The 22,917-nt window shown below is 40.9% G+C and overlaps 1 long non-coding RNA gene across 1 annotated transcript in view; it reads left to right on the forward strand.

Moving 5' to 3' along the window:
• Positions 1-22,917, forward strand: part of LOC108278377 (uncharacterized) — a 99,033-nt gene that overhangs the window by 47,101 nt on the left and 29,015 nt on the right. The window contains exon 4 of the long non-coding RNA XR_001815322.3: positions 7,569-7,650. This is a non-coding gene — a long non-coding RNA (uncharacterized LOC108278377). The remainder of the gene's footprint in view (positions 1-7,568; positions 7,651-22,917) is intronic.

Raw genomic sequence — 22,917 nt, forward strand, 5'->3', positions numbered from 1 at the left:
GCCCACGCGCATCAGTGAGCTTTGGGCATCCATGACCCTGTCGCCGGTTAATCAATTGTCCTTCCTAGGACCACTTTTGGTAGTTACTAACCATTGCATACCAGGAACACTCCACAGGTCCTCATATTTTTGGAGATGCTCTGATCAAGCCCTTGATATGGCCCTTGTCAATTTTGAATACATTTTGAATACATTTTGAATACATTTTTGGGCTTTCCTAAGTAGAGGACAGATTTGGGAGCAGTATTATAATTTTCCCCAATTAACTTTGTATCCAGAATATCTGTTTATTATGTTAAGCTGGGACGGTAGAGAACTCTCCAACTCTGATACAAATAGAAACAAATCATCTGCTTAAAACATGGGTTTTCTGGAGTCTTGACAAAAAGCTTTGGCCAGTGGTTCCAATGCTAAGGTAAATAGAAGAGGAGAGAGTGGGCAGCCCTGTCCAATGCCCTCCCCAAATTAAAGGATGGCATGATAAACATTTGTGCATACTCTCGCCTGACGGTCAGCATATAGGAGCTGAACCAGTATAACTTGGGACCAAACCTAATGGTCTCCAGGCTTAGGAGTCAAATTCCCATTCCTCCCTGTTAAAGACTTTCTTAGCAATCTGTGCCTTGTATGGTGAAGTAAGGTACTTGCCTTTTTCTAGCAAGTCATTAAACATATCAAGAATTAGCTGTGAAAACCCTTTAGCATAATTCCTAGCATAGGTCTTCAGGTGTCAAACCTTCCATGTCTGAACCTTTTGCCAAAGCCAACTGTTTAATGATGTCTAATATTTTGGCAATGATAAAGGGACAGTTTACAGTCAGGCAGGAAAGAGGAGATGCTCTGTTTGTCAGCTTTTTGGCAATTAACACCAGAGGTGATTTTGGTGCACACAGAGAGGTAGCCATATGGAAAAGTACCTCATGCCCACAGTTAAATATGGTGGTGGCTCTTTAATGATTTGGGGCTGTTTTTCTGCCAGAGGACCTGGACATTTTGTTAGGATACATGGCATCATGGACTCTATCAAATATCAACAGATATTAAATGAAAACCTGACTGCCTCTTGTTGGATCTTCTAACAGGACAATAATCCAAAACATACATCAAAATCAACACAAAAATGGTTTGCTGACCACAAAATCAAGGTCCTGTCATGGCCATCCCAGTCCCCTGACTTAAAACCTATAGAAAACCTGTGGGGTGAACTGAAGAGAAAAGTCCACCAGTGTGGACCTCGAAATTTGAAGGATCTGGAGAGATTCTGTATGGAGGAATGATCTCCGATCTCTTGCCATGTATTCTCCAACTCCATCAGGCATTATAGGAGAATACTCAGAGCTGTTATATTGGCAAAGAGCGGTATCACAAAGTATTGACTAAAAGTGTGCCAATAATTGTTGCACACCTGTATTTAACAAAGATATTTTTGGGGGACAAACCTGTGTTCTCTTTGCAATTGTTTGATATGCATGAGAGCAGATAATTTTTGTGATTTTTTTTTAACAAAAGATTAAAAGGTTAAACAATAAAGACAATTTTGCACAGCCTTCTTTGCTTAAATTTCCTAAGGGTGCCAATATTAGTAGGGGGCAATGTACATTTATTTTCATTGGTTTTTTTTTCTGTATGAGGATTAAAATCAAATAAGCAGTCACTTTCCCATTTTTCAATTTTTAAACTTAAAGTAAGATATCAGATAATGCTTAATTTTTATGTTTTCCAACTTTTAAAATTGGATAATAGGTCATTTTTTAATGAAACTCCAATGGCCAAATTTTGATCTGAATGGAAAAAGTAAACTGTGAATACTCAAGCGTACAGTATTCTGTTACTAAACTGCTCTCATTTAGGAATCTGGTATTACAGTACAATATTTTTTCCTTCAGTCCTGTGCCATTTCTTACAGGCTTTTTAAAGAATGTTTTCTATATACATCTGACAACTGTTATATTTAGATCAAATGAAAACAAACAACTCCTCTGTAGCTACTTGACTCGAATTCACACTGAAATCATTTATGAATAGTGTTTCCTTTCAAAGGGAACTCAATGTTTTGTGAGCTCCACGCTGTGGGAAGTGTCCAATATCTGATATCTGAAGCTTGTGTAGCATCATGCCTATTTATAGGTCTGCCGTGATCAGGTGATGTGGCAATTAAGCACGTGGCTTGATATAAAAACGGCACCTGTAAACCACTGAGACAGCCTTGTTATCTTCAGCGAGACTGCATGTTGGTCATTTGTGTAACGCTCACAAAAAGACTCTTCATTTCCTCTCTATCTTTAAAAAACTTTCTTTACTCTTCTGTACCTTTAAAAAAAAAAAAGAGAGAGAGAGAAAAGTATGAGTGAGAGAGAATTCAGGAAGTGTGTTACGCCTTGCTCCCGTTTCACTGGGGGGGGGGGGGGGGGGGTCAGATGACGACACATTTCTGTGTGAAGTGTCTAAGGATGGAGCATGCCAGGGCAACCCTCGAGAAGTTCAACTGTGCACATTGTGAATGCCTTGCAATAGGCAGCTCCGCTTGCACTCGCTCTCTTCTTGGCCAAAGGGAGTTGGGTTTCAGAGCCTCACAGATCTGGGCCGGCTGCTGCCAAGGCAGTCAGGGGATCTGGAAGAGGAGCCAGAGACCTCTTTCTCTGTCTTCCGGGTCTTCGCCGGATTTTGGAGCTCGCGTCACGACTCCTTCTTCCGCTATGGAAAGTCAAAAATGAATAAATAAATTTCCTCTTTGATTCTGAGGAGCCAGAAGGGGATTCTAAAAACTGAGAGCAGCTCTGAAGCATATAAAGAGCTGCTTGAAGCAATTACTAAGGCTGAATGAGTGTTTTTCTCCCCAGTGAAAATAAATCTCCCTCACACTGCAGAAAACCCCTTTTTTCCAGAAGTGCATAAAAAAATAATAAAAACGAGTGGAGCCCGGGCCAGTCACTAGTGCAAGGGAGGCACAGAACATGAGTGTGGCAGCAGGCCTCCCCCCGCAGACAGCCAGGGCGGCCACAGTCTCAGCTTGCTACTAGGCCTGATCTTACAATGGTCATAAAGGCCAAGCAGACAAAGAAGGAGTGGCCTGAGGGGCTGTGGAGGGACGTATCAGGGGACATGAGATTGTTAGGGCAGTTAGCCCCCAGTACTACTGTAGGGCCTCCCCTAGCCAAGGCTGTCCCAAGTTTTCAGTGTTCTCTGGTCAGTGAGCTGTCACAAGGCAACGAAAATCTGATGCTTTCCCTCCAATAGAACGTGGAAAAGTCACTAAAAGATCATATGGCAGCGTGGAAACTACTTCCAAAAGTGTCTCCATGGGTGCTGTCTACCGTAGAAAAGGGTTACCAGGTCCAGTTCAGAGCTGGACCCCCCTGGTTCAGAGCCGTGCTCATCCAAGTAGTCAGCACAGAGCAGAGCCCGATGTTAGTGCAAGAAGTACGATCCCTCTTGGACAAAGGGGCCATTGAACATGTATCAAGTTCCCTGAGGGAGGGACATTTTTACAGCCTTTATTTCCTGGTCCGCAAAAAAGATAGGAATATGCAGCCAATTTTAGATCTGCGTCATCTGAACTGTACACTTCGGACATACAGGTTCAAGATGCTGACACTGAAACTTATCGTTCCACAGATTCAGTTTGAGGACTGGTTTGTGACGATAGATCTAAAATACACATATTTCCACATAGAGATATTTCCAAGTCAAAGGAAGTTCCTGAGGTTTGCATTTAGAGGCAATGTATACCAACATCGGGTTCTTCCCTTTGGGCTAGCTTTATCCCTTCGCACCTTCACAAAGTGCATGGATGCCATTCTGGCTCCACTGCAACTCCAGAGCACCTGTGTACTAAACTACCTGGACGATTGGTTAATTGTTGCACAATCCAGAGAACTGGTGATTCAACATCGAGATGTTGTCTCGCCCACATGAAGAGCTTGGGGCTCAGGTTGAACTTCAAGAAAAGTATGCTTTCTCCAGTGCAGAGGACAACTTTTCTACAGGTCATATGGATTCTACTATGATGAGGGTGTTTCTAACCCCACGAATTTGTAGGTGTCCCCGGTTTCTAGCCTTGGGTCACACTCTAGGGGTGTCTCCTTATTGCAAGATGGTAATGATAGACACCTCCCTCACAGGCTGGGGACATGGTCTAAGATGCCTGTCCAGGTCATGGTCTCTGGAGCGGCCCTCATCTGGAGTGGCATATAAATTGCCTAGAAATGTGGGCCATGTTTCTAGCACTGAAATTCTTTCTTCCTCAATTGAGAGGTCACCATGTGTTAGTTTAACAGACAACACAGCAGTGGTCTCATGTATCAACCACCAGGGAGGATTATGTTCGCACCCCCTGTTCATGCAGAAGCAACTTCTCTGGACAGTGGGAAAATTTTTGTCAGTGAGTGCAATGTACATTCTGGGCAACTGGAATGTGGGGGCAGACAGGGGCTGAGGCCCAGGGATTGGAGGCTCCATCCACAAGTGGTGGAATCCATATGGCTGAGGTTCGGCCAAGTGGAAGTGGATGTGTTCACCTCTGAGGAGACAACACACTGCCCACTGTGGTTTTCCCTCACTCCTCCCACACCATTGCGGCTGGACGCCATGGTTCACACGTGGCCGAGGTCACTCACACTCACGCACTCCTTGTGAGGTTCCCATCTGCAGGGATCTACTGTGTCAATCAAAAGGGCTGATTTATCAACCTCGTCCGGACCTATAGAAACTGTGGGTCTGGCCCTTGATTGGCACCAGCTCATAGATTCTGGTCTCGCAACTGAGGTTGTGGAGACCATGTTGAATGCTAGAGCACCATCCATGAAGAAATTGTATGTGCTCAAGTGGCAACTTTTTGTCTCGTGGTGTGAGGAACGTCAGCTAGAACCCGTGAATTGCGCAATAGCTACAGTCCTGGAGTTCTTACAAGGACATTTCACAGCAGGGTTGGCTCCTTCTACATCAGGGTCTACATGGCCACCATTTTGGCCAGCCATGCCACTACTGGTGGAGCCTCTTTGGGGCAACATCCTCTCACTTCAAGGTTTATGCGTGATGTCAGGTGGCCGAGGCTCATCTGCAGACCACGCACATCTTCCTGGGACCTTTCTGGTCCTGGAAGGTCTGTCAGGTGCCATATTTGAGCCCTTACTGTCAGCCTCAGAGAAGCTTCTGACTCTAAAGGTAGCTCTTCTGCTGGCCCTGGCATCTCTTAAGCGAGTAGGAGATCTAGAAGCTCGCTCTGTTGTCCCTTCCTGACTTGATTTTGCCCCTGGATTAGTCAAGGCCTTCCTATATCCTAGGCTGGTTTATATTCCTAAAGTGTCTACATCCAGTGCCCAGCCAGTAATCCTCACAATGGAACAAGAGAAATTACACCTACTATGTCCAGTAAGGGCTCTCTGTACTTACATCCACCGGTCCGGCCAGTGGCATAAGTCGGAGCAGCTGCTGGTCTGCTTTGGGGGTGACAGTTGAGGTAATGCTGTGTCAAAGCAGCACATCTCTAATTGGATAGTGGAAGCAATCTCTATCACTCATGAGGTCTCGCTGCGCCTCTGGGCATAAGGGCTCATTCCACTTAGAGGTGTCGCCTCTTCAAAGGCTTTGTCCAAAGAGGTACCCTGACAGGATGTGAGAAGCGTGGTCTACATCACACACATTCATTCGATATTACAGCCTGGATATACATTGTAATTCAACAGATAAGCTTCTGTTTTAATCAGCATTTAAATTCACATCAGCAGTAAAATGTGCATTTGTTTGTACTTTTTGTCATCAACAGCATCATCATTCCAACTTGCACTTCACCTACGTTTTTTCTACTTTAATCTTTTTCTTGACTTTGTTTTATATTTAGGTTTACTATTTCAAGATGATCTCAATAAATAAAGTTGTGAAATTCTGTTTTTTGCTATTTGTCCTCATGTCAAGCAAATTGTCTAGATAAATCATTCTGTGCAAAACCTTCATGTAATGGGATTCGCCAGAATTAGTACGTATACAACATGTAGTGATTCATGAGCATTGAGTTCTGTTGATCAAAACATAAAATGAACATTTGGAATTTATCTTGTAAACTATTTGTATGTCATTGAAAAAGCCGTACTGCAGTGCACAGCCTCATTTTATATAGGGCCGGAAATTAGCGGATTTGATTTGAATATCACAACAGCTAACCATATGTCTTGATATTATATAAAAATAACCCCACCTCTTTTTACATTTACATCACTCTCTTATGCTGGTTACTTAAATCCTGAGAATATACTACAACACTGTGATCTTATGCCTTGTTGAATGGCTTTGTTGTATGGGGAAACTCGTGCACAATAATCAATTGCGTCCTTATTCTTTCGACTGATAGACTGTTGGAATATATCTGTTATTGTCCATTACCTTTATAGTGTGTTCACTGTGCCATTCACTGCCTGCACCAAAGAACAGCCTTTAGAAAGAAACCATGGACTCTGGTGTTATTCTATTAATTCATTCTGAATTTTGCCAGTGTCTCCTTTTATGAAATACTTCCTCTTAAAAAGAAAGGTATTCATGTATTCCCTTTGGAAAGACCCTTGGTTTGTTAAATATTATAGATTGTATAGACTGAAGTAAGCCAAACTTAAGGAAGATAGCGGTGCATTTAATGTCATGTAAACTGGACTGTTATCGCACATTTTTGCTTTTTCTGGTGTATAGTAATGGTTTTATGGATAAATATAGGGCAGTGGTGGTTAAGGCTCTGGATTACTGATCGGAAGGTCAGGGGTTCAAGCCCCAGCGCTGCCAAACTGCCACTGTTGGGCCCTTGAGCAAGGCCCTTAACCCTCTCTGCTCCAGCGGCACTGTATCATGGCTGACCCTGCGCTCTGACCCCAACTTCCTGGCAAGCTGGGGTATGCGAAGAAAAGACTTTCACTATGCTGTAATGTGACCAATAAAGAGTCCGTGCTGAGTTGATTTGACCCAAGGAGCTGGGCTGATGCGTCGGGGTGGGGGAGGGGTGCATTGATTCAACTGTCAGTGAAAATGACCCAGCGACTAACCCTGAGGTTGGATTACACAAACTACCCATGACTGAGAAAATAACCCAATTAAATGAACCAAAAGTCTCAACCCAGCGTTTTGGTCGAAAAAAATAACCTAGCATTTTTTAGAGTGCAGTCTGAAAGCTTTAGAATGTAAAAGAATGCCTTTTTCTCAGAAAATAGTTTAGAGCAAAAATGACTCAAAGGCCTTCTTTGCTTTAAAATTGTGATTGCATTTAAAGACAAATTTTATGTACTGTTACAAAAATGTCTTTTCTGCTGATCCTTTTAATTATAGGAAATAAGGAACATGCATTTGAGTGTGCTTAGTCATTTGACTAAAAGGTATATTTACAATGTTTTAATAAAATTGAGCCATTCTGTTTAGTGGATTTGCTGTAAAGACTAGAGTAGACATAACTGCAATTTGACATTTCCAACTATTAATCATTCCATAATTTCTGTTTATCTGTAACAGTAGTTTCTTGTTTATCAGTGAAAAATTAAGTATGTCTTCTTTTTTTTTTTCTTTCTTTTTTTTTTCTTTTTTTTTCACTGAAGTGTGTTGGATTTTTAGGATGTATGGAGGACACAGAGGTTTCAGGTTTACCAGTCCAAATGGGGAAAACAAGATAAAGTAAAGGTGAGTCAGTTTTTTTTTTTCTGAAGAACATCTCTTTCCCTGACTGTGTGGCTTAGTGTCTAGAAGTCTGTTGTTTTCAATGTGAGCTGGTGAACTGCAGCATCAGGAAGTGGAGCAACCATTACGAATGCAAAGTGGTCAAGGTTAGTGTTCAACTTCATGCAAATTAGTCGCAGTGGTAGCTCAGTGGTTAAGATGTTGGACTAGTAATTAGAAGGTCATGCCAAGCTGCCACTGTTGGGACTTTTAGCAAGGCCCTTAACCCTAAAGCTGTATAAATGCTCAGATGTATAAATGTACATAAATGTAAATCACTCTGGATAATGGTGTCTGCCATGAATGCAAATGTAAATGTAGAAGGGATGGTGGTTCACTCATCCTTGACTCTGAAATTATCTGTGTTCCACATACACCGATCAGCCATAACATTAAAACCACTGACAGGTGACATGAATAACATTGATTATCTCATGACAACTGTCATGAGATAGCAACTGTCAAGGTGGCGACAGGCGGCTGATTGATTGAAGGCAAGCCTGTCTGGTGCAAAGTCCATAGAAGACCTACTGTAGTACAAATTGCCAAAAAAGTTAATACTGTTTAATGATTTCTTGTACATCATGTGAACTTCTGGGTGTGTGTGCATTGCTTACCTGGGGAAGTAATGGCACCAGGAAGGCAAGCCACAGAGGCAGTGGGATGCTCTGGGGAATGTTCATTCATGTTGGTCCTGGCATTCATGTGGATGTCACGTTGACACGTACCACCTACTTAATATTGTTTCAGACCAAATACACCCCTTCATGGCAACATTATTCCCTAATTACAGTGTCCTCTTGCAGCAGGGTAATGCTCCCTGCCACACTGCAAAAATTGTTCAGGAATGGTTTGAGGAACAAAGAGTTCAAGGTGTTGACTTGGCCTCCAAATTCCCCAGATCTCAATCTGATCAAGCATATTTGGGATATACTGGACAAACAAGTCCAATCCATGGAGGCCCTACCTTGCAACCTACAGGACTTAAAGGATCTGCTGCTAACGTCTTAGTGCCAGATGCCACAGCACACCTTCAGAGGTCTTGTGGAGTTCATGCCTCAACAGGTCAGAGCTGTCTTGGTGGCACAAGGGGGATCTACACAAAATTATGGCAGGTGACATTAATGTTATGGTTGACCGGTGTAATTTCTCCTATGGATAGCTTCTGAGCCAGTTGGTTATATTTTGCTGTACTGTTACCACTCAATGTGTTAAATCAACCTAAATAGAATGGTGATATGCTGACTAAACCCATAAAAAATTTTTATCCCAATAAATAGGTTGTAGAAATCGTGAAAACGTTGTTTTAGGTCCACAGACTGTCATATACTTATGCACAAGCCTTTTTTTATCTGATTACTGGTCTAATGAGTGGTTATGTATACATTCTGTCACTAGCTTGTGCAGATATTGTTGCACGTGTGGATATTGCATTAGCCATGCTCAGTGAAACCATGGCAACCCGCAGTAAAATAAAGATTACTGCTGAAAAAACAATGCCCATTAGCAAAACATTATGGAGAAATTTGACGGATGTGCAGCAAAAAGGTCGCTATTGATGTGCAGGCAGAATTTCAGTATGTATTCTATTACACACCAACATATAGGCACTTCGAAATGAACTGTCAAGACCATGTAGCCTTGAGTGAGCTAAAATGTAGCCATTTCTTACTGTACAGTTGAACAAACATTTTCTGGTATTTTTACAATCTTCTTCATAATGTTGCATGAATGAGAAGGTGTACAGATGTTTCTACTGAAGTGGCCATAAAGTGTTAATCAAATCAAAATTATCCAACCCCCATTGCAAATCAGGTTTATTTGATTTCTCCAGTCTCCAAATTATTCAACCTCTTCATGGCAAGCATCTGTAGTACTTAGTAGAACACACTTTTGTTGTCATGACCTGCTGCAAACGAGATGTATTGCCAGACACCAGCTTCTGGCAGCATTCCTGGGAATTCTAAGCCCATTCCTCATGAGCAACGGCCTCCAGCTCATTAATATTATTGGGTTTGTGTACTGCAGCTGTCTTCTTCAAATCCCACCAGAGATTTTCTATGGGGTTCAAGTCAGGTGACTGTGATGGCCCTCTTGAATCTTACAGGACTTCTTTTGCAACCAAGCCTTGGTGGAATTTGAGGTATGCTTGGGGTCATTGTCCTGTTGTTAGGTCCAATGATGCCCAAGCTTCAGCTTCCTCACAGACGGCATGATGTTCTCTCCTATGATTTTTTGATACTTCAATGAATCCATCTTGCCTTCCACATGCTGCAGGTTTCCAGTGCCACAGGTTGCAAAGCAGCCCCAGAGCATCACTGAGTGTTCTTTCTTCATTCTTCTTTCTCCAGACATACCGCTGATCCACCCTGCCAAAAAAATCCAGTTTTGTTTCATCGCTCCACAGAACAGAATCCCCAAAAAATCTGGTTGCAACATTTGATAGCTTCCTTTTTCTGCCCCGTCCAGGTATTTCGTGTGTTCCAGCTCAAGCACACCTGGTGCAACTAATTAAGCCCTTGATTAGTTGCATTAGGTGTGCTTGAGAAAACACTTGTTTTGCATAGTTGTGCTGTTGTGAGGGATTCTATTCAGGGGTTGAATAATTTTGAGACTGGAGAAGTCATTATAAGTTGCATTTTCAGTTGAATTTGGGAAAACCACTTGAAGCATTCATTGTGTTGAACTATTTCAATTGCTTTTTTTTAATTTGTTCATTGCAAACAGCTGAAATTCTGTAAATTTTTATAATAAACCTGATTTGCAATGGGAGTTGAATAATTTTGATTGAAACTGTATGTGATCTCTGTGGTCCTCTTCAGACTTATTTGTGCAACTTTTAATTGTGCAATTTCTGTACTCTCAGGCTATAGGCTGGCGAAAGCCTGTAGGTGTCGGTTTGATGAGTTTTCTCCTACTTTTTCCTCCTGCACTATTGTGTAACAGATTACCTGAACTTTTGAACAAATCTTTCTTGCTTAATAGCTAATGTACATTCTCCCCGATGTAATCTGACTGTGTATGCCGTCTGGTTCTCACACACTGTTCATCATACATCAAGGCAGCACCAGAGCAAGCACATCAATCTTGGGAGATTATTACTTTTGCTTATTTGTGAGTGTGAGAGAGATCAGGTCTGCAATAGATCCACCAGAACGTAGCACATTGTGTGTTCCTGGATGTGTGTGTGTATTAGTGTGTGAATGCTGGTTTGAGAGGTACAAAGGGTCCTTACCTCACAGCATTGGCATTCCCTGAGAGAATGAGTGCGGTACAGAGCAAAGGAGAGAGGGGCACACAGTGGGGGCATTCATAGGCCTTGTCCCCACGGGAAGGAACCAGGGTCGAGTATTAGCCCCTATTAATAAACAAAGCCAGCCCAGCAGGGGCCTGGCGCACTACACTGACAGTGCGCAGAGAGAGAAAGAGCAGTTTGGGGGGGGGCTAAAGGGAGAGGGAGTGAGAGAGAGAGAGAGAGAGAGAGAGAGAGAGAGAGAGAGAGAGAGAGAGAGAGAGAGCGAGCGAGCGAGCAGGGCATTTGAGTTCATGCCTATATGTCATTGTCCCCTGGAACTGTCTCATCGGACTAGCATTTTGTAGCAAAGTGAAGTGTTTTATTATTGCTGCACTCCAGATGTTGCTTACCTGCTCATGATGTCTGACTTTGCAGCACTGTTTCATAATAAAGATGAACAGCCTTTAGAAGTCTGTTAATCTTTTTGTCCCTTAGCATTTCTTTGTTTCCTGTACAGTTTAATCTACAGTTTGTTGCACAATATTTTCTTTATCTCATCAAATCCATTAGTCACACTGAAGGAGATTATTTGTATAACTGAAAAAGAGGAGAGAAAGAGAGAGAGAGACTTTTTTTCAGTCTTTTTAGTTTAATTCCAAATGGTATTGCCATTCCCTCCAGGCCCTGAGCGATAAATTGGAAACATGTGCTTATATGTAAGCTTAGCCAACATCTTCCCTGCAGCTCAGCTCACCATGGCAACAGTAATTACCATGCATGTCTGTAATGATGCAGGGAAAACAGTGGCAAATCTGTGGAAATATGACTTACACCGAGCCGCTAGTTTATTAGGGACACCTATCTCTCCTGTGTGAATGTGCCTGGGCATGTATTCTATATAGGCTTTACAGTATGTACACCTGCAGAAAGGACTGCCTTTCTCAGTCTCTGGAAACTGGATGGCTACAAATAGAACTGAGTTTTATACAAACTGTTACAATGGGCAGATGATCTTGGTGAGCAGTGATGTTCACACACACACACTGTCATTCAGAATTTCTTCAGTGGGTGTTAGTGGCATTGATCAAGATGGTGTGGGACCGGGATCCTGTAGAACCAAACAAAAAAGTTGTAGGAGCAGGTGTTTTTAGTCTCGTGGGTGGGAGCAGGACAAAGAAAGGCTATGTTCATTAACACGGAAGTGTATTGGGCATGGAGTGGTGCTTATGTGGCGCTGCTGAAATGTTTACCACATCTGATGTAAATTGGACTTTATTTGTTCAATTATCTTATGTAAATGCTTTATCCTAGTCTGGTTCATTGTGGTTAAAATTTGAATTTTGGATAACAGAACCAACTAAGCTGAATAATATTAGAAAATATTGTGGGCGTCAGTGCCGTAGCTATGGGAGAGGAATATTTCCAGTTCCAAATGGTTAATTGTGGAGAATTAACGTAACACACATATAGAGAGCAACTTATTATATAAACATTTTTTTAACATAATTATAGTGCAATTACAGAGCAAAACAATGTGATTCAATGTCAGATAACATTTTATACAGCAGGTGTGCTGTAGTGATATTCATAGAAGGTCAATGGAGTCTTCCATATTTAACAACTCCGACCCTCAGATGAGCAAATTAACAAGTCCTGTGGCTTGTGAAATCAGATTTTATTGGCTGCCAGTCAGAGAGAAACAAGATTAACCAATCAGAGTCATGCATTAATCCCATTTCATTTTGAGAGCCAGCTCGCTACACACTGAGCTCAGGGATCTCGAGTGACGGCGGGTGATGAAGTACCACAGGTTGATTGCTGGAGGAGAAACTAAACCATAGATCTGGTTTAATATGATAAAATATAATTTCCCCTATTTCAAACATCTTATTTTAATAATTTTAATTGGAACTGTCGTAAAGGTATTTTATGGAAACTTTATTAATATATGGTAAATGGTCTGCAGTTATATAGCACTTTTTTAACCTTAGTGGTTCCAAATCACTTTACACTGGTTCTCATTCACACACACACACACACTCACAGACCAATGGTAGCAGAGCTGCCATGCAAGGCACTAGCTTGCCATTGGGAGAAACTTGGGGTTCAGCGTCTTGCCCAAGGACACTTCGGCATGTGGAGTCATGTGGGCCGGGAATCGAACTTCCAACCCTTCAATTATATACGATTATATCAAGACTGGTTGATGGTAGCTAGTGCCTTAAATGATTAAAGTAACAAATTTGTTATTTTATAATAAATCAGCACTCCTACTGCTATCTGACATCCACCCAAAGTACATGAATATGTCACACTTATTATACTAACAGTATAATAGTACAGATTATATAATGCACATACCTCTACTTCCAAAAAACTGATGCTGAATTAGCTCAGTAGACATGTGCCTTTGTATTCTTCACTGGCAACATTGGTTTGCTTTGCTGACTTGACTGATGTACCGCATTCAAGACAAATTCTAAGTGAAGCATTCTGAGATGTAATTCTGCATGCCAATGTTGAATTTCGAGAGTAGATCTCTGGTTGTACCCTGCCTGTTGCTTGCCAGATTTGTGCCATCCTCCTTTAGTCACACTATTACTTTACTGTAGTTATATTAGTGGTCAGAGTTTGTGGTTTACAGATAAGAAATTAGTGACTTATACTTTACCAATGTCTGTCAAGTGTGTTTCCTCTGTTCAAATCATAAATCAAGAAACCTTGAGAGCAACCAAAAGGGAACCCATCTTCTTCTGGGTGACAGTGGATAGTGGGAATATAAATCATTACAGTATACAGATTTTAAAGGACAAACAAAGTAAAGGCCAGTTTATGTTAAAAGGATGTTCTCACTTCCACATTCCATATATTATTTGTTATCTTCCTTCGACTTGGAGTGACTCAGTGCCTTAAAAGTGAGACGCTCACAGTACTCCAAAACCACATGGGGAAGGCTGACTGTACTCATTACACAGAATATTTATGATCCCCTCAGTTAATGCAGTCACTATAATGACTTATTGTTGTGATTTAATCATGCCCGGTAAGTAGTGTAATGGACATTAAGGCATGTGGCATAATAAATAATGTCAGAACCCTAGAGATTCAGCCTTCCACAGTCCATCAGTAAAGCTGCTGGTGCTGTGATTTGTCCACATTTCAAAAAGCGCATATAATTTAATGTAATGCAGCTATGTGGTGTAGTCTTATTCATTAGAGTATGCAGAGTCTACCTCCAGTCCTCTCCTATACAGGTAGGCAACTCTCCTCACATCTGGCCTGAATATTGAGGCTGATCCAAGCACTCTATCAACTTTTGATATTCCTTGCATGCTTCCTAGTCAGCCTCCTTTAGCATTTCTTGTGTCAAGTATTGAGTGACATAAATTACCACGTGTTCAAGCAACTACTGTAGATTTCGACATGTGCTGCTGTTCAGGGGCCCTAATGTTGGCAGGGACATTAACACATACTGCCAACAGTCTTTTATCAGTTGGTAGTAGTTTCAAATCATTTGTATATACAGTTAGCTTCAGCATTATTGGCACCTTTGGTAATAAAAGTTTGTGAAAAAATGTCCTTGTACTTAATTAGCAGGTCAATCTCGCATTGAACATATAAGAGAAATCTAACCTTTAATTGAACTAAATTTAGTCTAAGAAAAAACCCTTATCAATATATACAGTACTGTGCAAAAGTTATAAGTGCATGAAATGAAATGCTGTAGAGCAAAGAATTAAATGTTTCTACATAAAAAAAAATACTATAAAGAGCAATAAACAGTAGTAAATGAAACAAAGTCAATATTTGGTGTGACATAAAAGTAAAATAATAGTCTCCGGTACAATTTCTTGCAGTTTTATAAGGAAATTAGCTGTTAAGTTTTATTGAGCATCTTCCAGAATCAGCCACAGTTCTTCTGGAGACTTTGACTGTCGCACTCACTTCCTAATTTTGCAGCAAAACCCAGCAGCCTTCTTTGTGTTTTCTGTCTGAATAGTGTCTCTTACGTAATATGCTGCATTTCTTTAATGACATACGAACATTTTTCTGTAGCCTTTGATTTTGTGCTAGAAAACTAATGTTTCTGAATCTAAAATGTTTTTTGTACTGATTTGATAATGTAGAAGTCATAAAATAAAAAATCTATAGCAAAGTTTGTACTAAAAAAAAGGGCCTAAAACCTTTGCACAGTACACACACAAATGAAATGAGATAAAAGTCTTTATAAAAATACACACATGTTTGAAAATGCCCTATCTTCTCTCTCAGGACAATAATTAAGAAGTTTAAAACAACTGAAGATGTCTGGAAGAGGACGCAAAGTGTATTTTGACCCCACACACAGTGAGGAGAGTGTTTAGAGAGGCAAACATTTATCACAGTTGGAGATTTGTAGAAGATGGTAGCATTTTGGGGTCACCAAATCTTTAAATCTACAATTATACACCACCTACATGCCAACAAACTATTTGGAAGGCTTGCCAGAAGAAAGAATTTTCTTTCATCTAACCACAAACCACCTGGACTTCTCGAGATGCTTGGGGAACTTTGACTGGAACCAGATTCTATAGTTAGGTGAGACAAAAAATATAAAACGAACACTAAAGGTAGATTTGGTATAAAAATACGGATGGTTCTACAGCAAAGGTCCTAATCCTCACTGTTGAGTATGGTGGATCTGTGATGATCTGGGGCTGTTCTTCTGACAAAGACCCTGGGAAACTTGTTAGGACACTCAGCATTATGGATTCCATGATGTATCAGGAGATCTTAAATAAAAATCTGACTGCATCCGGGTTGTGGTTGGATTTTTTCAGCAGGACAATGATTCAAAACAAGTTCACAGAATCAAGCTTTTGACATGGCCATCCCATTGTGAAAACCTGTGGAGTGAGCTGAAGGGGAGAGTCCACAAAGGAGGACACAGGATTCTGTCATAAGGAAAAGTCTCAGATTCCTTGGTCTTTATATCTCATGAAGCATACTAAATGCAAGGGTGGCATTAACTGTGACTTGGTTTGTTTTCTCTCATACTATATATTAAGTCTAAGACTTAGCTAATTTATTTTCTGATACTGAAATTGAATCCTCAAGTATCAGCTGGTATTGATACCCATTCCTTGAAAAACTACTTTAAAGCTTTAAAAAGAATTTTTTTTTTACCATTTCACAGTTAAACTCTTTCACACAAATTCACGTACATTGTAAATATAATAATGCAAAAAAAATAAATATAATAAAATCAGTCCTAAGAAAAGGAAAAAAATACTTTTTTTGGTAAATATTTCAAGTTCCAAAAATGAACCCAATCCAATTCCTGTGTTTGCCATTTTGCCATTATTTTGATATTCAGTGTTTTCTCTGATATTCGATCCACCATTTTTTGCTGGTATTGCCCCGATACTAGATATCACATCTGTGTTTGCTCTAAACCCATTTTTTATTGAGAGTGCCAATTCCAATGGACTTGACCACACCAGCTTTGCCCATCTAATTGAAATTTACTGAAATTGAAATAGTGATATTAAAATAAAAATAAATGTCTTGCATAATCTGAAGACAAATTTCAGACAACAGATTATTTGCCTTTTTTGCCACTCTTTATTTTCTCTCTACAAACCTGGCTGTTTCTGTGTGTTTTGCACAAGAGATTGCATGATAACAAGAGCAAGGGGTTGCAGGTTGTATGTGCTTTGTAATTCTCCTGCTCTATAGAGAGGCCTGGGGATGTCAGGTGCATGATGGGAAGTGGGCTGGCAGGGGACAGCAGCGTGGCGGTAGGCCAGAATCAATTGGCAGTGTAATGAGATGGCTGGGTGCCAGGTTACCATGGAGTTCCCTCTGCCCCGCCTTCACTGAAGCCCTGGTAAATTAAAGGGAGAGCATGAGCTTGGGAGGGAGAAAGACGAAAGACGAGAGAGAGAAAAAAGGAGAGAGTGGGTGGTGGTTGGATAGTAAAGGCCACTACCAAAGGAGAAGGTATGGAGGGTGCTAGACAGATGCAGTGATCTGGATGAAAGAAAAGAAAAGAAGAGAAGAGAAGAGAGAGCGAGGGTTGAAATGCCACAGCTCCAGAGGAAAACATAGTTCAGCTCATATGATGTGGGTCTATAATATGTTCTGAAGTCTTTTCCACACAAGGAATTCAGTGTAAACGCTTTTGTCTTTGGTTGTGTGCCTCTGGAAATGAGCGCTATCTCCGTTTCTATCACTGTGCCAGCAATTATATAGCCTTTTCATTCGTCACTCCTTAAGATCACAATCAGATAGACTGGTGCTGGGCCACTCTCCTTTTATCCAGTTTGATCCATCTTCAAAGTGAATGCCACTATTGTGCAAGGTTTACTGAATTATTATGCAGTGTAGTTCATTTCAAGCATTGTGTTCTATATTATTATACATTTTTTTTAGAAAGACCTTTGCTCAGGAGTGATTTTATTAAAGCTATGAAAGCTATGCTCTAGTACATATAATATTCTGTATTAGCTAGAATAAACCAAAGTGCTTTTATTTTCATAATTATTTTTTTAATTATTCAGCAACATAGCACTTGGTACAGATTGGTACAGGTTAGTCTGTGGTTAGTCTGTTTGAATTTCATAACTTTTATTGCAAACCAACGTTCACCATTCTGCTACTTAAAGTAAAATCTGTAGTTTGCATGTTCTCCACATGCTTTGGGGGCTTCCTCCGGATACTCCTTTTCCTCCCACAGTCCACAGACATGCGTTGTAGGCTGATTGGCATTTCTAAATTATCTGTAGTGTGTGAATGAGTGTGTGTGTGTGTGTGTGTGTGTGTGTGTGTGTGTGTGTGTGTGTGTGTGTGTGTGTGTGTGTGATGGCTTGGTACCCCGTCCAGGGTGTCCTCCACCTTGTGCCCCGAGTCCCCGGGATAGGCTCCAGGCACCCCACAACCCTGTGTAGGATAAGCAGTACAGAAAATGGATGGATGTTTTTTCTGTCACTGACACTATGGTCACATGGTACTATATGGTGTAGGTTTTAGTGGGTATGTTTTATATATTATATGTAAAAAAATATATATATACATATATATTGTATATGAGGATATAAATTTGTAAAATGTGATGTAAAATAATGTATATAAGCATGGAATAATACACCACAGGGTGTGTTGTTATAGTTAAAGAAAGAAAGATGGGGTAGAGTAATGTGGATTAAGTTGATTATTTTTCATTAACAGCACATCCTACAGTGTTCAATAATAACAACCGCAAACAGCAGCAACTGTTACAATGTTTTCTATATTAACGATCATCACATTTGGTCTGTTGATAGTTATGCTGAATGTTATCACTTACATATTTTTATACTGTAGCAGCTGTAAACAGTCATCATCCATCCATCCATCGGTCCATCTTCTACTGCTTACTCCTTTTCAGGGTCACGGGGAACCTGGAGCCTATCCCAGGGAGCATCGGGCTCAAGGCGGGGTACACTCTGGACAGGGTGCCAATCCAACGCAGGGCACAATACAGTCATAATCTAACAATCTTTTTAAGACAAAACATGTTTCACAGAGAAACTGCAAAGCTCTCCACACTGATGACTTTCCCATGTCCTGTACAGTTATAGTTCTGGTATGCAGTACTGACAATAGAGACTCCATTCAAAAAGGATAAATAATTTAATGGTAAATAAATTTCCTCAGAGAAAACTTAACCGAGATTAAATTTAACTGGTATTAAAACTTAATATCGAGAATGACACATTTTTTTAACGTTTTTATGTGCCAAGTCCCTGTGTCAGTTGCTGCTATAGAAACAATAACATTCGAACAAATGCTTTAATATAAGAGCCAAGCTATTATAGAAAATACTGAATATCAAAACCTTCTGACCAATCAGAATCAAGCATTGATATAAGTAATAAACATCCATCCATCCATCTTCTACCGCTTACTCCTTTTCAGGGTCACGGGGAACCTGGAGCCTATCCCAGGAAGCATCGGGCACGAGGCGGGGTACAGGGTGCCAGTCCATCACAGGGCACAATCAAATACACACTCATTCATACACTACGGACACTTTGGACATGCGAATCAGCATACCATGCATGTCTTTGGACTTGGGGAGGAAACCAGAGTACCCGGAGGAAACCCCCGCAGCACGGGGAGAACATGCAAACTCCGCATACACATGGCCCCAGCGGGACTCGAACCCCAGACCCTGGAGGTGTGAGGCAAACGTGCTAACCACTATCATGCTGTTACAGGCAAATAATCATTTTCCAAAGTGTTTTATGCTTCTTATATCACTGCGATTTGCCAACTATTATAATTTAAAATGTATTAATGAATGCCACATCATATTTTTTTTTAACAGTTTAACATTAGTTACATTTAATGTTGTGAAACATCTGTGAGACAAGCTAGTAAATTATTGGAATGGGCACATTAATATAAATTGAATAAAATGTAATCTAAAAAATTTTTTTGAATTATATAATTAATATATTACAGCCATAACTACTTCAGAGCCATGATGTTGTAGACAGTTAATCAACATCTTCTGACCAGTCACAATCAAGCATTCAGCAGCGCTGTGGTATAATGAAGTATAATTAATTTTTATAAATGAGTAAAATCTAATGACTATAAAACATTGCAGTGGTGGTAAATACACAGCTGAAAGACATAAACACAATTTGCTCAACACAACTTGTACTCATTATTTAATCATAATTAATGTTTTGGTAACATTGATTTAAATAAATGTGAAGGTGTGGCTGAAGACTCAAGTCTCTCTGGCTGACCCTGGCTCACATTTAAACATCTTGTTACAATTTGCAACTGATTTACTAGAACTCTGGCAGGTCATTTTAAACATGCACATAGGACCTTCCCAACCTAACTACATTGCTGTATTGGAAATACCGGAATTTGGGTGTGGCTTCAACTGCTAGCAGTGGCCCTGGGTTCAATTTTGCAGCTGTGCTCACTGATATCATGGGCATATATCTCACACACTTTCTGTTGACGTGAAGATTCCAAGACTATAAAGTCCTGTATTTCTATTAAGAATTGAGTCTATTCTGTATATGTGGAATCTAGGAATGAAGAGGATGTCTGTTTACAGTTAACCAGTTTGATAATTGATAGTAAGATCTTTTTTTTTTTTAAATGACTGCTCTGATATCTTTTTGATTGTGTATGCCTGGGGGTAGGTGTTGTCAGTAGCAGCAGCTGGGCACGGCTGCGTGTGCGCATGTTTGTATGTATGTGTCTGAATGGCAGGTCGGCTGGGGACACAAGCAGCTATGACCCCATGACAATGTGGGAAAAAGCACAGCAAACAGACCTACAGTACAGTGCCCGCCCCTTTAGACCCTCAGAACCAATCAGAGTGCTCGTCTGGCGTGCAGGGTGCAGTAACAGCCACAGCAGCTTCGGAACAGAGTGGACAGTGTGCGCCGCCATGAATTATGGGTAGCACCAGAAACAAAGAGGTTCTTCATCCTTGCCGAGCTCCTTGCGCATCCTCTTATATGAAGCTCTCTGTGGTCTGCTTTGCTTATTGTCTTTTCAAGAAAAAAATAAGCAACGATGCAACCACTCCGATTTTTATTACAGCTCCCACACAAATGCCGCACTAATAGGTCTACCAGTGTTTTTTTTTTCTTTCCCATGACATCATCGTAATGAAGGAGTTCTTTATTTCCCCAAAGATAGACTATAATTAAGCATTAGATCTACTGGGCAGAAGGTGTCGTCTCACCTAAGATAATTTAGTTGCTTTTAAATCATTTGAGATATTTGAGTGTGGATGTAGAAGTTTGGTTTGATCATGCACACATATTCAGTCTAATTTCAACAACTGCTAAAGATTGATTTTTGATATTTGATACGGATGCTACCATAAATGTAAATTGGTCACTTGAAAAATGTGCGAAGTGTATAAAACCTTTTTTTAATAGAAGATAATGTCAATTATATTGTAACCCACATAGCTTTGTATGAGAGAAAGGCTCGAGGGCAGCTGTGGGCAGCACCGTCTACGTGTCTGCATGCATAAAACGGTGTTTTGAATGCAGCGTGAGGCTGCTGCTAACTTCGTCTGGCAGGTCGGTAGAGAGGGAGAGTGCATGTGTTAGGGGAGACTGGTGGCCCATCTGTTTGAGATGGGGGTTAAAGCGAGGGATTGGTGGAGGGCTGCCGCAGTTGTGCGTGAGTGGAATGTTGGAGAGACTGTATGAGAGCAGGAGAGGGAGAGGCGTGGAATTTATAGGGGTGAGACACAGTGCCATCTTAATGTACTGTAGTGTGAGTGCGTATGTTGATCGCAAACACAGCTGTACAGTGGAGAAAGTCATCACAGCACTCAGGAGTCGCTCCCTCAGTCCCCCTCACTCACCCTTCCCCCATACGCATGTATGCATACACGCCTTCCCCGCCAGTCTGTGCGTACTATAGGAATGCTGTGCGCTTTGTTTACAGGCAAGGCAATGGGGAAATGGCTCACCGGTTGCTGGGTATCCCCTGGGAAACCATTGCCATTGGCCGCAGGGTGTTTAGGATTATTTGGGTGTCATGGTGTCAGTCTCACTTTGCCGAGTAGAACAGGCAGCTGGGAATTAAAGAGCAAGAATCAGGAGATTGCATGTCTGGCTTGAGAAACTGACCTACAGTGACATACAGTTGTTCTCCTCTCGCAGCTCCGGCACTGACAGCATACACCAGACATAGCTAAGCGCTAGCTTAGGTCACCACTGTTTTTATTCACGTGCGTGTATTTAGAGTGCTCACTCTGTTTTATGGGTGTCTGCATTGCCACATACTAAATCTGCTTGCTGCTGATCCTTAGAAAATATGAGGATCTGCTCTGCTGTTGTTCACTTTGTGCTCAGCAACCAGTGCAAACTGTCAGCTAAACAATCGTGAAATTTACTGTTGTGTCCATGCGCCATGCTTTCAGCATTGTGTGAAAGTGTTAATCTTGCTGCAATGAACATATTGTCAGGGCTTGCCAAAATGGCTTCTCTGTAAAATAAATAAATAAGCAAGCAAGTAAGTAAATAAATAAATTGTATGTATTGGTGTGGAAATGACAATTTTTTTTGTTTGTTTGTTCATAAACACAGAAACAAAAACAATTATTGACTTGATTAGAATTATTTTGTTTGTTTGTTTGTTTGTTTGTTTGTTTGTTTGTTTGTGTATGTGTGTGTGTGTCAGCTAAAGGTGGCAAAAAGCCAGAGGGCACATTTTAAGTGGCAAATAGAACTGCAGATTAGTATTTATTTTTGGTTTAGGGAAGTCTTCCAAGAAGCATGTGTGTATGTGTGTGTATGTGTGTGTGTGTGTGTGTGTGTGTGTGTGTGTGTGTGTGAGGGTGGGGGTTTGTTCGGGCAGAGGATCTGGGAGAGGCTAGCAGGAGGATGGTAGAGAAGTTTTACCTGGACTGCCTCTCGTGGCAGCAGCTGGAAGAGGGGAGCAGGCAGAAGGGACGAGGTTAAGGGGTGACAGCATTATTGCACAACTATTTCCTCCCTAGCCAGATTTCCACAGTCTCTTTCTTTTCTCCTTCGTTTTATTCAGCAGTGAGAGTGAAAGCGAATGAGAGTGGGAGAGAGCACGAGAGAGAGAGAGCAAGAGAGAGAGTGAAAGAGAACCAAGCCAGTTTTTTTTAAGACTCGATCTTGGCTTTCTTACAAACAGATGTTGCCTGTCATTTGGTCGTTAAGCAGGCACCCATTTCGTGGATTCAGAGGTTTTACAAGCATTAAAACCTCTAGGTGTATTTATGCTTTTACTATCAGGAAAATCAATCTTTTATAAATAGCGAAAACTTTTTTTTTCTTTTTTTAATTTATAAAATTTACTTTTTTTTCAGGGGGTCTGAATCATATTCTGCATTGTTTTCGTTAGTCTTTCTTTGCTCTTTGCGTTTCGTTATCAAGTTTTTTTTCTTTAAAGTTGCATGTTTTGTGTTGCTCGTGGGCCACAGTGGACTGGACTCTTCAAACCTCCTG

This window comes from Ictalurus punctatus, chromosome 17, assembly GCF_001660625.3.
Source record: "Ictalurus punctatus breed USDA103 chromosome 17, Coco_2.0, whole genome shotgun sequence".
Classification (NCBI taxonomy): Eukaryota; Metazoa; Chordata; class Actinopteri; order Siluriformes; family Ictaluridae; genus Ictalurus; species Ictalurus punctatus.